At 37.4% G+C, this 12,869-nt stretch overlaps 1 long non-coding RNA gene across 1 annotated transcript; it reads right to left on the bottom strand.

Moving 5' to 3' along the window:
- Window positions 1-1,186: 1,186 nt before the first annotated feature.
- LOC116164255 lies at window positions 1,187-3,811 on the bottom strand. The gene is made up of 3 exons (XR_004143847.1): window positions 3,427-3,811; window positions 3,108-3,374; window positions 1,187-1,772 (listed from the first exon to the last, which is right to left on the bottom strand). It is a non-coding gene; the product is annotated as an uncharacterized LOC116164255 (long non-coding RNA).
- Window positions 3,812-12,869: the final 9,058 nt, after the last annotated feature.

Genomic DNA, 12,869 nt, shown 5'->3' with positions numbered 1-12,869 from the left:
ACAGGCGCGAAATTCCAGATGGTAAATTTGGCTCTGGCACCCTTATTTTAGATTTCCGACCCCAAGTGTCCTATATCAAAATACTCCCCTACGCACCACCTACACGCTCCCAAACGGTGGCAGGTACTATAGGAATCACCCTGTATTTATTTTCTAAAAAAGCCATTGGGGCGAAGGGGGGTTGACATCCACATTTGGTCTAATATGTACGTACACTGTATGCAAACGTTGGGCGTTACTGGGACGTCCAATTTAGTAACAAAAAGATCAATTGTGTACCAAAAATGAACTTTAAGTGGACCAAATGGGGATGTATCTGATATCATGTACGAACATACGTCCATATGATGTCATCCAATGGACGTCCATGGGACGAATTTGTGTTACATGGGATCAGATAATTCATATACATATTTATATATTTCATATAAGTATTCGGATATTTAGAAGATTCGAATTTCTCTAATACGGTCCATTTTAGAGAAAATATGTATGTGACGAAAATTACAGATGATGACAATAACATGATGTATTTCAGGTTCCATCAACTACAAAGGAATGGGAAAAAACAATGACTGACTACTACGTAACATGGAATTTTCCTAATTGTTATGGCGCAATGGACGGGAAGTATGTAGTAATTCGTTGCCCATCCAAAAGTGGATCTGATTACTTCAATTATAAAAAAGATTTCAGCATAATTTTGTTTGCACTTGTTGATGCCAATTACAATTTTCTCTACATTGATGTGGGAGCAAATGGAAGGGCTAATGATGCTGCCGTATTCTCAAAATCAGTATTTAATGAAGCGTTAGAGCAAAATACTTTGAACGTACCAGAAAATGGTGTTTTTGTTGCGGACGATGCTTTTCCATTGAGAACTAATATACTTAAGCCTTATCCCAGAATAGTAACACTGGAAGAGACTAAATCTATCTTTAACTATCGACTTTCAAGAGCTAGGAGGGTTGTAGAGAACAGCTTTGGAATATTAGTAGCTCGATTCCGTATTTTTGAACAACCAATACCTTTGTGTGTGCCTACAGCAGTGCAAATCGTCAAGACCACCTGTGCTTTGCATAACTGGTTGAGAAAAACGTCAACTAATAAGAATCCTTATCTTGAACGCGACTTGATGGATTCGGGAGACTGGGACCACGGAAATGGAAAATGGCAATTGCTAATTTGGCGGTTTTGTGGTTCTTTTAACGGTGGGATTATTTATACACTAGAATACAAAACATATTTATAATAATTTACATGTCGATGGCGTTTATGTTCCGTCGGGGGTCGTTACTCGGTAGACGGCTCAGTGCAACCCTGGCGTATGGCGTCGGTGTCTCGATGAGTATTAGCTTCCACGTTGGACGGACAGGCGTTGGTGGTCGTTTGACTGGCGATGGCGGTAGAGGGCTTAACAGTCGCGGCATTCGTGATCGCTGTGGGACATGCCTTATTGCATTGCGGCGGGCCTTCCGCTCTGCTCTCGGCGTCGTTGGAGTTGGTGACATGAATCCTCGCGATGTCGGAGTGCCGTCTCGATGCCCCTACTATGTAGCCGGGGACTTTCTGCCAGGCTATAGGACAGCGCTGGGCTTTATGATTCTTTCCCTACTAGGAAGCCGGGTTAGAATGAGTTCCACTTGTCGCGCGTCTCCTTATAAAGACCGTCGTAGGCGGTGGGGGCGCGGTTTGGACAAGTGGGAGAGTGGTTTAGCGTGCGCCGCTAAACTCGTTTGCGCGCGCGTTGCGCGATGTCACCACACTAAAAACTGATGGATTATAGTTAGGGGTACGTAAATTTCGTATTTACGAAATACACGCGATAAAAGCGAAATTTGCAATATATCAGCGATAAATTCGAAATATGTACATAATTGCGATAACTGCGAAATTTAATTATCGCGCCTTGTTTTGATCACTCCAGAGAGTGGGAGAGGGAGGCGGCGCGGCGCGTGCGGTGCGACCGACTGTCGTCGTGAGGTCACAGGTCACACCATCAGTCACGTATGCGACATTGCATTGTTCGTGCGGTGCGGTATTGTTTTGTTTCGTTAATTAATATGGGTCGCCATAAGAAAGAGTTATGTGAGCGAGTGAAACAATTTCAAGAAGATGGATTGTATTTAAACGATACTAACATTGTGATGTGTAAATATTGCAACGTACGTTTGGAAGGGGAGAAGTCAGATACATTAAAGAAACATACGATTTCTGCTACTCATTTAAAAAAGAAAACTGGTCCAGGGTCCTCGGGAATAAAACGGCAGTCTACAATTATTGGTGGATTTGAAGTACAAAAGCGTGCTAAAACAGAAAAGGAAAATTTTGTGCTAGATACGGTAAAAATGTGTTTAAAAGCAAATATTCCTATGCATAAACTAGATCATCCAGCTGTTCGCAGTTACTTGGAAAAATATGTGCCTGGTTCGGGTAACCTTCCGTCTGGAGATAATTTGAGACGTAAATATGTACCTCAGTGCGGTGTTCCAGAAGAAGTTAAAAGAAAACTAAAAAATCAGCCTGTGGTCGTGGTGGCTGATGAAACTTCCGACAAACAAGGCAGGTGTGTTTTTGCAGTCTTGCTTAAAACTGTCTCTTCAGAACCAGAGCAATGTTGTTTTTTAGCAAATGTGTATTTTTTAGACACTGCTAATACTTCCACTTGCTCTCAAGCAATAATTGACACCTTGAAAGCGTACGAAATAGACTACGCTCAAGTACATGGCTTAGTATCAGACTCTGCGCGTTATATAGGTGCGTGTTTCAACTTGCTAAAAATACTGCTGGGTGACCAGATTCTGCACTTTCAATGCTGGGCGCACAAAGTTAATCTCGTCGGTGACATCTTTATAAAAGAATTCAAGGAACTGAACTCCGTTGTAGCCAAGACGAAATCAGCCTTTTTGCACTCGAGGAAAATGAAAAGTGCTTATTTAAAATTCCTGCAAGAGCACGCTCCGCAATTACCTCCAAAACTTTATCCCACGCCCGTTATAACTAGGTGGAATTCCTGGTTCAAATCAGTGATTTATTTGAATCAATATGTTTCGCATATTATTGAATTTTTAAATGAATATGAAGACGATAATTCGAGCACTACTTACCTGAAAGATTGCTTCGAAAATGACACTCTGGCTGGTAAAATACGAGTTCAAATGACATTTGTGTCTGAGTTCTGTCCAAAAATAATGAAATTGATTGACAATTTAGAGGGATCCAACTATCCGTTTGCGCACATGTTGTGGAGTAGACTTAAAGTCCTCTCTCGAGCGTCAATGTGAAGGTTCTTTTGGAGAAAACATAAAAAGTATTTTATCCACTGAAAATGCACAAGATCACAGCGATATGTTGAAGACAGCGGCTCAGAAGAGCTTGAATAAATTGTCAGTACACATGAGTTCTAACTCTACAAATGAATGTTACCAGCAGATTGGCAGATTATTTTGTCTATCTGAAGCAGCGGTCGTGTCCACATCATCTTTGAATACAAGTCAAACATCGGAAAGTTTCGAGAAAATTCCATTCTTCAAAGATGTACCACAGGAAGAACTGATAGATGGGTATACTCATTTTCATCGGAAACTGCTTCAAATTGTCAGCCAAGGAACTACTGTTGATGTAATGCAGATTTTAATAGCTACAAAATTGTGCGACCCTCACTTTGCGAAAGCAGCTATTCAAAGCCTCAATAGTCCAACCAATAGTGTGGATGCGGAAAGGTATTTTAGTATGTATAACATTGTTATAAATGATCGGAGGCAACGTCTAAAAGACGATAATGTGGAGACCACTACAATGCTAGCCTTTAATTAAATTTTTTCTTGTAATTGTGTTTTTTGTTTATGCGAAATAAATGCGAAATTTTGGTTTTTCAAATTTTATAAATGCGAAATTTTGGATTTTTATTTGCGAAATTTACGTACCCCTAAATATAGTATATATCTCGGTAAATGTCGAATGTATCAAAAATGTTCTATATGAAAGTTGTTTAACATTTTATTTCTCATAATAAGGCAGCATTCAGTTGTTTATATTTCAGAAAACAAATGAGTAATGAAAAACGATTGAATTTTTTAAATTGACAGTGCACCTTTTCATTAGACACATTTCATAAAGAATGTTTTCCTCTTTCGATGATGGAACGTGTTAGTACCTACCCCCCAACACAAGAAAATTGTTCAAAAAAACTTATCACATCAATAACATTAATCTAGATGTCCTCATCAAAATAAAACAAATGAATGTGTACGTTTGTTACCGTTTTATTGCTAATTTCATTTATTCTTCAAGGTTTAATAAGAAGTACACGTTCATTTGTTTTATTTTGATGTAGGATATCTAGATTAATGCTATTATAATAAGTTTTTTTGAAAAATTTTCTTGTATTAGGGTACTAACATGTACCAAGTGAGCCCAATGAAAGGGTACATTGCTCTATTTAAAAAAATTCAATTGTTTGTCGTTACTCATTTGTTTTCTGAAATAAACACAACTGAATGCTGCCTTATTACGGGAAATAAAATGTTTAACAACTTTTACATAGAAAAATTTTGTATACATTTACCCAGATATACAGATATACTATATTCCATACATAACGGGAACCCTGTATAATTTCTTCGGGGTGGAGTTTTTTGGGGATCAATGAGAAGAAGCAAATTTTGGTACATAAATAGAGAAAGATCAAGTATTCGTTGTTAATGGAAATTCTTCGGGTGTAGCGCTAAAAATGAATGTTTTTCGAGCAAGCGACGGAGGCGAATCTTCCTTCAGGGCTAAAATTAAGTGGAGAGAATATTCCACGCAAAGGCGAATTTAGCTGGAGGATAATTTTCTTGAGAAACCGATTTTATAATTAACATCGCAGTTATTTTAAAGACAAGATCAATCCTTTGAGGCAGATTATTCCTGGAGCAAGATCTTGAAGGGTGTGAATATTCTGGGTTCGAATTTTTCGAGGATGAATTCTTCTGGGACGAACTTTTCAGAGGCTGGCTTTCTCGGGAACGAAGTATTTCCATACTGTCTACACATAGAATAAAATTTCCCTACAGCCTTCAGCGTCTTTTTGAATATTAGTTTCTACAAAATCGACTTTATAAACCCACTTTTATTGATACTGTAGACTATCATAGTCGCTTGTGGCTCTATTACTTTACTAAGAAATAAAGGATATTCAAAGAGCTTATTCGATCTCGTCTTAAGTTTCTTCTCGAGAACCTACATAAAAGCGGCAAGAAAAAACAATTTGAGTGGTCGGTCCCAGTCAATTAACCTCCTTTTTCATTGCCGAAACGCAAATTTCCCCCTAGTATCGAAATGTGTGTCGTTCCATTAAACGAAAATCCGAGCGTCACCAAATTCGATCGACAAATTTTTTCCGGCAGCAACCAATTGAAAAGGCTCCAGGATATTGTCAGGTAAATACGTTCCCCCCATTTCGCGGTTACAAATCCCGTCGTTCGCCGCGGGCTAAATTTTCTCTAATAGTGACACGCCATTGATTTCCAATCGCATCGAATTTTCGATAATAGGCTGAATATAAATAGCGGCTCCTTTGTTGTTAGCCGGTTTTAAAACAAAATTTGATTAACACGACATTGAAGTATTCAACTTTAACCTCAACGGTAACGACGTCAAACTTCCGAAATGGGTAAAGTTCCGCCGTTCACGAGCTTTAAAAACTTCCCCAAAATTTAAAAATATCTTTTATGTGTACGGCATTCGTGGCCGTAATAATTTTTTTACTTCGTTAAAAAAAATCGAATTATTTCGTAAAGTCGGTTGTAACGGGATCGATTTCTCCGGTTTTATAGCCGTCTGAAAGTTTTATGATTGATACTTTGCATAATCTATTTTTAGATTAAGAAAGTAAATTTTATGGATTTTTACATTGCATTAATATTAAAAGGAAATTGCTCCCATTTTTTTTGGGGGGCTGAGCCCTTTGTGTTTTATCATGTAAATGTCGACGCTCGTACGAGATGGTGCGTGTTTATAATGCACAACTTCTTCAGGATTTCATTACGTACGTTTTCACGTAGATCTCAGATTTTATTTTGTCCAAGTTTGCCTTTACACATATGGGTTGAGTAATGGGGGAGACGTTCTTGTAATATTACCCTAAGTCACTTATAAAGTATCGAACCTTATTTGCATTGGATGTTTTTCACCACTAATTAGTATGTCGCATCAGCAGGAATTGTAGAGAAATTGTTTAAACAAATAAACTGCATGTAAACAACTGCAACAGCACGAGATTTAATTTTTTAAAGTGAGAACAAACTTAAAGGCACATTAAGCAAACCGATTTAGAGCTTCGAATTTGTTCGAGCAGGTAGTAAAAGAAAGTCCAAAGCAGAAATTAAATTGAAAGCAGCATGCTTGCACCACGCCACTTCCGTCGAATTTCCTTCAATCATGCACTTTGCATACAGATCAAGCTTTTACCTGTATGCAAAATCGCGGAACGGAGTTGTTATGATTTTCTCAACGGAATTAGTTCGAGGGGCGAAGAAATTGCGTGCGACTTAAACAAATCAATTGATATACAAATTTTTCCGAAACATGTAAGGCAATAATTCATCAACGAAATAGATTCGTGTGATTTAAGAGCGACCATAAAACTACGCCCTACAAACTTTTCCCTTAACTTTTTAACTGTGCTAAATTTATTTTATTTTCCCTTTTCAAAGAAGTTCGTAGCTTGAGCGAATATCTGTTTATAATCAATAAATGGGCGATATAAATGGAATTCGATTCAGAGTAAACAAAACGTGCCTGTTTATAATAGGTTCGATGAATTGTAATGGGCCCGTAACGGATGTGCTGTAAAAAGGGCATAATTCACATTTCGCGCATTTCGATGAATTATGAAACCTTCGTTGTTACCAGCGCCCCAAACAATTAGTCACAATTTGTCTGACTGGTGGCGTATGACTTGAATTAATAACACGGCTGTTGATATCTCTTCTAATTACGCACATTTCAATATTTGACTAATCCGTACAGATTGATTGAATTGAAATATCATCACAATTAGCTACCCCTTTTTGTTAAAAAAACATTGAGGCTACAAGTGTAACATTTTATCATCAAATAGAGCATACAAATTTATGATACAGGAGTAAGTTACGAAGCCGATCCGTAGAGATTAGTTACATCAAAGTATCAAGCCGATTTATATAATATCAAATGATGCCAAGGTTCGATGAGGACTAAATTTTAATTAAAGGAAATTACGTAACCAAAAACAGCTAATCGATTTCCAAATAGATTTCGTGCGTTTCATGCTTGCACGAAGAGTTTCCTTAATTTGTATGTATTAGATGACAAACAAAAATTTGGCCACATACAGAATGCAATCACGAGTGGGTGGTAAATTTGAACATCGTCTTGCGATTTTCTTGCGCTACAACTTCTAATTATATTAACAAGATTTCAGTCGGGATTAAGTTGTGCTGCTTTCTTCGATAAGGCACGCAAACTATTTCGATGGAGTTCTCGTCAAAAATTAGAATGCGATACCGTGAGCTTATTATACACGCGCCGATTTATTCATGACGCATTAGTGAAAATACGTGCACTTTAAATTTAATTAACACCATGCACTTACCGAAGCTCTTCGATGGGAAACAAATCAGAGAAGCTCGCGAGGGATTACGTTCAAAATCGCATTCAACATTTCCCACTTCGTCTTTTTTCACCCAGTGCTTTAATGTAATCGCTACAGGGCCGACTGTCAAAGTATTGCTGTGTGCAATGGTATGCGGTCACTAAGTTACCTATACAACACCTGTTCAGCTAGCTCAAGACAAATCAAAATTGAAACTTTATAATCTCTCCTCGTACACATACGGCATCTGCTGGAAGAAAAATCTTAAAATGACTTAAAATTTCTCAGATCGATAGACTCGGTGGCCACGATCCAACTTCCCAAAGAAAATTTACACACATTTTGATTAACACCTGAAAAATCTGACATGAAAACTCATCTGTGTCGCACAAAGGATTCGAATAAACACACAATTAATTGTTTGGACATATTACTCCGTACGCAGACGGTCGACAATTAAAATTAAATTACAGTTTTTTCTTAATAAACCAAATAATATGTTTGCGACACTATGCGCACTAAACTCACACAAACACTGACAGCTTCTGAACTTCATTTTGATTTATAACACAGATGAGAAACAAAATTGGCTTGATAAATAAGATGAACAATGGCTGTTCGGACGGTACAAACTTTTAACTTTTAATAAGAAAATAATCTCAACAAAAGGCCTCACTGTAATTACACTGCATCAACTCGATAAACTTTTTCCGTAAACGCACAGGAAGGATTCAACTTACCACACAACTTCGGTGAACTTGCTTCAGACAAGATTTATTATAAAAAATGACGAGCTATGTCTTCAACAAAACAAATGAGGCTGACTGTTCGTAATTTATTGTAGACAGATGTACACGATTTTCAACCGTCGCGAAAACTCACAGCACCAGCCTCCGGTATTTAAGAAAACACCACTCCCACCAAAAAATAAAGTCTGTCCTGAAGAATTGTTAAATAAATTTCACCTGATAAAAACTCCTTATCGGAAATGGAAATATTCTCAAATACAGGGTGTCCCGTCCATATTTTTGTATAAAGAGTATAACCTGATATTAATTGCTGGTTGTAATTCAAAAACATGTAATTCAAGGATTAATTGGAATTCCGAATTATATAAATATTATGGGAACATACCTATCAGCTAAACATAATAACCGAGGAGGTGTTTTTTCACATCAGGAAGAATCATTTAGTTTTCGAGAATTTCTGGATGCGTACATGTCCTAGTTATTAGGAGCCCAGAATAAACGATGAGGCCTTTGTTTCAAATCACGATGACTAATTTATAACATTTCTGCCTCAACCAGTATTTCCGGTCCTAATACAAGGAGTCTTTCAAAGAATTATACAAATGCTAACTCACGATTAGGAGAATATAATAACATGCCCTCTTCCCACATCACCACATCATTTTCGCCTGTTGCAAAATAGGCGAGCAGATATTTCTGCGCCTAATTGATAGTAAAAGTTTTCTTGTAATTAGGAGAACAGAATAAACGATTGGTTCATTATTTCAAATCACTAGCATTTTTACTTTAACTTTCGAAAGATCTTGTATGAAGAACATGTAATATTGGAACAGGAATTCCTGCGCCTAATTTAAGAAGTCACGCAACACGATTCTGTAAATGTCAACTGGCTATCAGGAGAATATAATAAACGACGAGGTCCATTTTCCACAACACCAGGAAAAACGTATCGTTTTCACCTTGACTGTCGACATTTCTTGCATCGAGTATTTGCGAGCAGGTATTTCTACACATAATTGATTGTAAAAGTTCTAGTTATTAGGAGCGCAGAATAAACGATGAGGCCTTTTATCTTAGATTACGATGACAACTTTATAACAATGTTGCCTTATCTTTCGGGAATTCGCAATATTTGAACAGGTATTTCTGCGACTAATACTAGGAGTTTCTCACAAGAATTCTGTAAATGTGGTTATCAGGAGAATATAATAAACGATGAGGCTTTTCCAATCACCAGGAAAAACGTATTATTTTCACCTTGATTATCGATACTTGGATTATGTCAAAAAGGTATTTTCTGCGCTTAATATAATAAGCAAAATATTGTAAATATTTACCGACTATCAGGAGAACATAATAAATCAGGAAGACGTTTTTTCCCTTCAGTACGAACGCCGTAACTATTAATTTGAACTTAAAGGCTCAATAAGTTTGATATCAGATGACTGAGATAGTATTTTCGCGCCCTCACAAAAGCAATACATCAATAGAACATAGCATACCAGGATGTCTTCTTTTCAAATCAGGAGGAATCATTTAACACTTTATTTTCGTTTCAAGTTTTGAGAATATAATATTTCTGGAGGTATTTATGCGCGTCTAATGCCAAGAATATATTGGTTTCACTTCAACTTTCAGTGATTATTATATCAGGAAAGCATAATATTAGAGCGAGTGTGTTTCAAAAATGATCTCTGGCTACAATAAACGAAGTGGTCTCTTTCCAACGTCAGAAGGAAACTATGCCCTAAAAAGGAGAATTTTTGTATCAGGACATAATAAAAATTGTGTTAATATTCCCTGATTATCACAATACAACAAATGAGGTCCTTTCTATCACTGTAGAAGTACGATGTAAACGTTGTCTGGTAGCATAATAAAAAACGCATTTTTCGGGCACTTTGGGGGGGGGGGTATTATTATTGTTAATTTAGCTTTGGATAATTTTCGTATTAGGAGAATATAATATCCAAAGAAGTATTTCTGCGTCCTATACAAATAATAGTCCTAAAAAAATTTAAATGGTCTATAGCTACTACCAGGAATACATAATATATGAGGATCTTATCCCACATCAGTAGGAAGGATATAAGGCAATTCTATCGACTCCGAGAATCATATTAAGGAAATATAATATGCGAGGGATCCCCAATACAAAAATACCTCATCGAAAAATTTGTCTTAATGTTCTCTGAGTATCAGGAGTCATAATAAAGAGGAGGTCCATTTGTGCTACGAGGGTTTCTCGTATAAGGAGATTATATACTCCCAACAAATTATTTCTGCACCTAATACAGCGAGTGTCATAATAAGGAGGTCTTTTTGCGCAACCAGGATGACAGGTTTTGTACCGCTGAAACTTTTGAGAATGCTTGTATACATAATGCTGTGTGGACTACGTCAGGCATTCGTTTTGTTTGGCTTCAGCACCTATAATAACGTGGGTCACCCTGTATGTGAATTACATTTATTAATGAACGACCCACAGGTTGTTGATTACTTCTGTCCGTCAGTCCGTCTGTGTACATGATAGCTCACGAACGGTTTCGAATGTTCCAATTCTGTTTCCAGTAGTAGATAGACAATGATCAAGGGAGTAACTGATTCAATGTCGGTCCTTCTGTGTGTTTGTCGCTCGTTGTCTATATTGGTTTATTGTTAACGTGAAATGTGGTCATAAATTGGGATCAACAACAATAAAAATAAAATTTATCTCCGGTTTGTGATAAGAACTGTTATCACTGCGTACGCTAATTAAATTTCGAGGTAAGGACGTGTTATCGCGGTTTAGAAAACACAGGTACATTTTGATTGTTCAAAGACGCACATTATTTTCTTACGGTAGGAGGAACGGAAGTGAGGAGAGGGAGAGGTTTTTAAATAGCCTAACCGGGCGTTAAACGACGCATTTTTTGATCAAATGCTTGTTTGGCGGTGGTTCTTTTTGGTGAAAACCGTGAATCGAGCTTTTAGGACGTTAAAATGCAGCTTTATTTCAGCGTATTTGATGTAACTTGTTAGTATTGCTGTTATTTCATCCCGTTCATCCGTTTGTTCCCCATCAACAGGCGAATGCTATAATAATTATAATAACAACGCAGTCAGTACGAAGTTTGAGTGCAACCTACGAAGTGAAGTCCGAAGCATCATCAGTTTGGTTTTGTAAAACTTTATTTAAATTTTGTTTATTAATCGATCGCGTGTTGCGTGGGTGTTATGCTTGGCCTGAGTGTCTGTTTTTCTTTCAGCCTGATTATTTATGTCAAACAAATTTGTTTCATCTCATGAATCGAGCCCAAATTACAACTCCAATAAGAGTATTCATGCTAAATTTTTCTATTTCACACAATTAGGTGTTAATTGAAATTTTGATTAATTCTTAAGAGGCGGTTTAAACTGCTGAATTTCCCAAATTAATAACATTTACCGAGGGTGTAGTTTTCTGACAGATATGATCGAAGGAGATGCGAAGGATATAAGGAAGAAGACGAGTGAAGATGGTGCACCTGATGGTGACTTCGGGTAACTAACCATCCTCCAGAAAAATAAAATGCAATAGTTTCAATGGATCGACCCAAATCTTAATTACGTCAAGAATTCAGACAGACAAGCGTGTAAACAAAAGCACGACAGTGTCCGAAAAATATAAGCGAGATTAGGAGATCTCGAAAAGTCTTACGTTACAAATTCGACGGTCTTAGAATATAGACAAGTTCGTATTTTATATGTTTTGGTCGTTGGGAGTCTCTCCGGCATTTGTCAATACATTTTATGGCAGCTCTTCCGGGAGGAGATCAGAGGACGACATTAATTTATAGTGACTTCTCAGTGTTACTGGTCAACCGGATATCTGCACGTGAATCCATTTTAAGTTATAAATTTTCAGTGATTTGTGGGCGGAATGAAGAATATACTATAAAACTGCTGAAGCAGTACGTGCTTCAATTTGTACTCAGAAATTTATAACGATTTCGCAAAAAAAAAAGTTTTTCTTTCTCTACATTATTTATATACATTTCTTTTATTAGGGCCGTTTGGGAGGTTACGAGCGTGTATTTCGAATTGGCCCAAATACCGACATCCGTCATCTGAATGGCGCATATTCGATGAGCGTGCATTTATTTATGGCCTACGTAAGAGACGTCACCCCCGAACCCTATCGAAAAACAAAGGTGATCATCATTAGCAGAGTGAAGTGTGTGTAATTCAATAACGAAACATGCACACGTCAGTGCACAAAATCGATGCCCTAAAAAAGAGGTGTAACGTGTACAAGTGTCGAATAAGGGTTAATTACACCCCTTCGCTCGCTATCGATGTTGCACCACCAAGTGTGCCAATAATAGTTTGCGCTTGCCAAAAGATATTCGTCACGGTTCAGACATTTGTCGTACGTACTTTATATATGAGCAAGAAAAGAAGTGCAAGTGTAGATTATGACCGATACGAAAAATACAGAGACAGTCCGAATTGTGGTCCGTGATTTGTTAGAGAACAGCTTG

Source organism: Photinus pyralis, unplaced genomic scaffold, assembly GCF_008802855.1.
Source record: "Photinus pyralis isolate 1611_PpyrPB1 unplaced genomic scaffold, Ppyr1.3 Ppyr1.4_LG2, whole genome shotgun sequence".
NCBI classification, from domain to species: domain Eukaryota; kingdom Metazoa; phylum Arthropoda; class Insecta; order Coleoptera; family Lampyridae; genus Photinus; species Photinus pyralis.
This window is presented reverse-complemented; position numbering and strand designations above follow the sequence as displayed.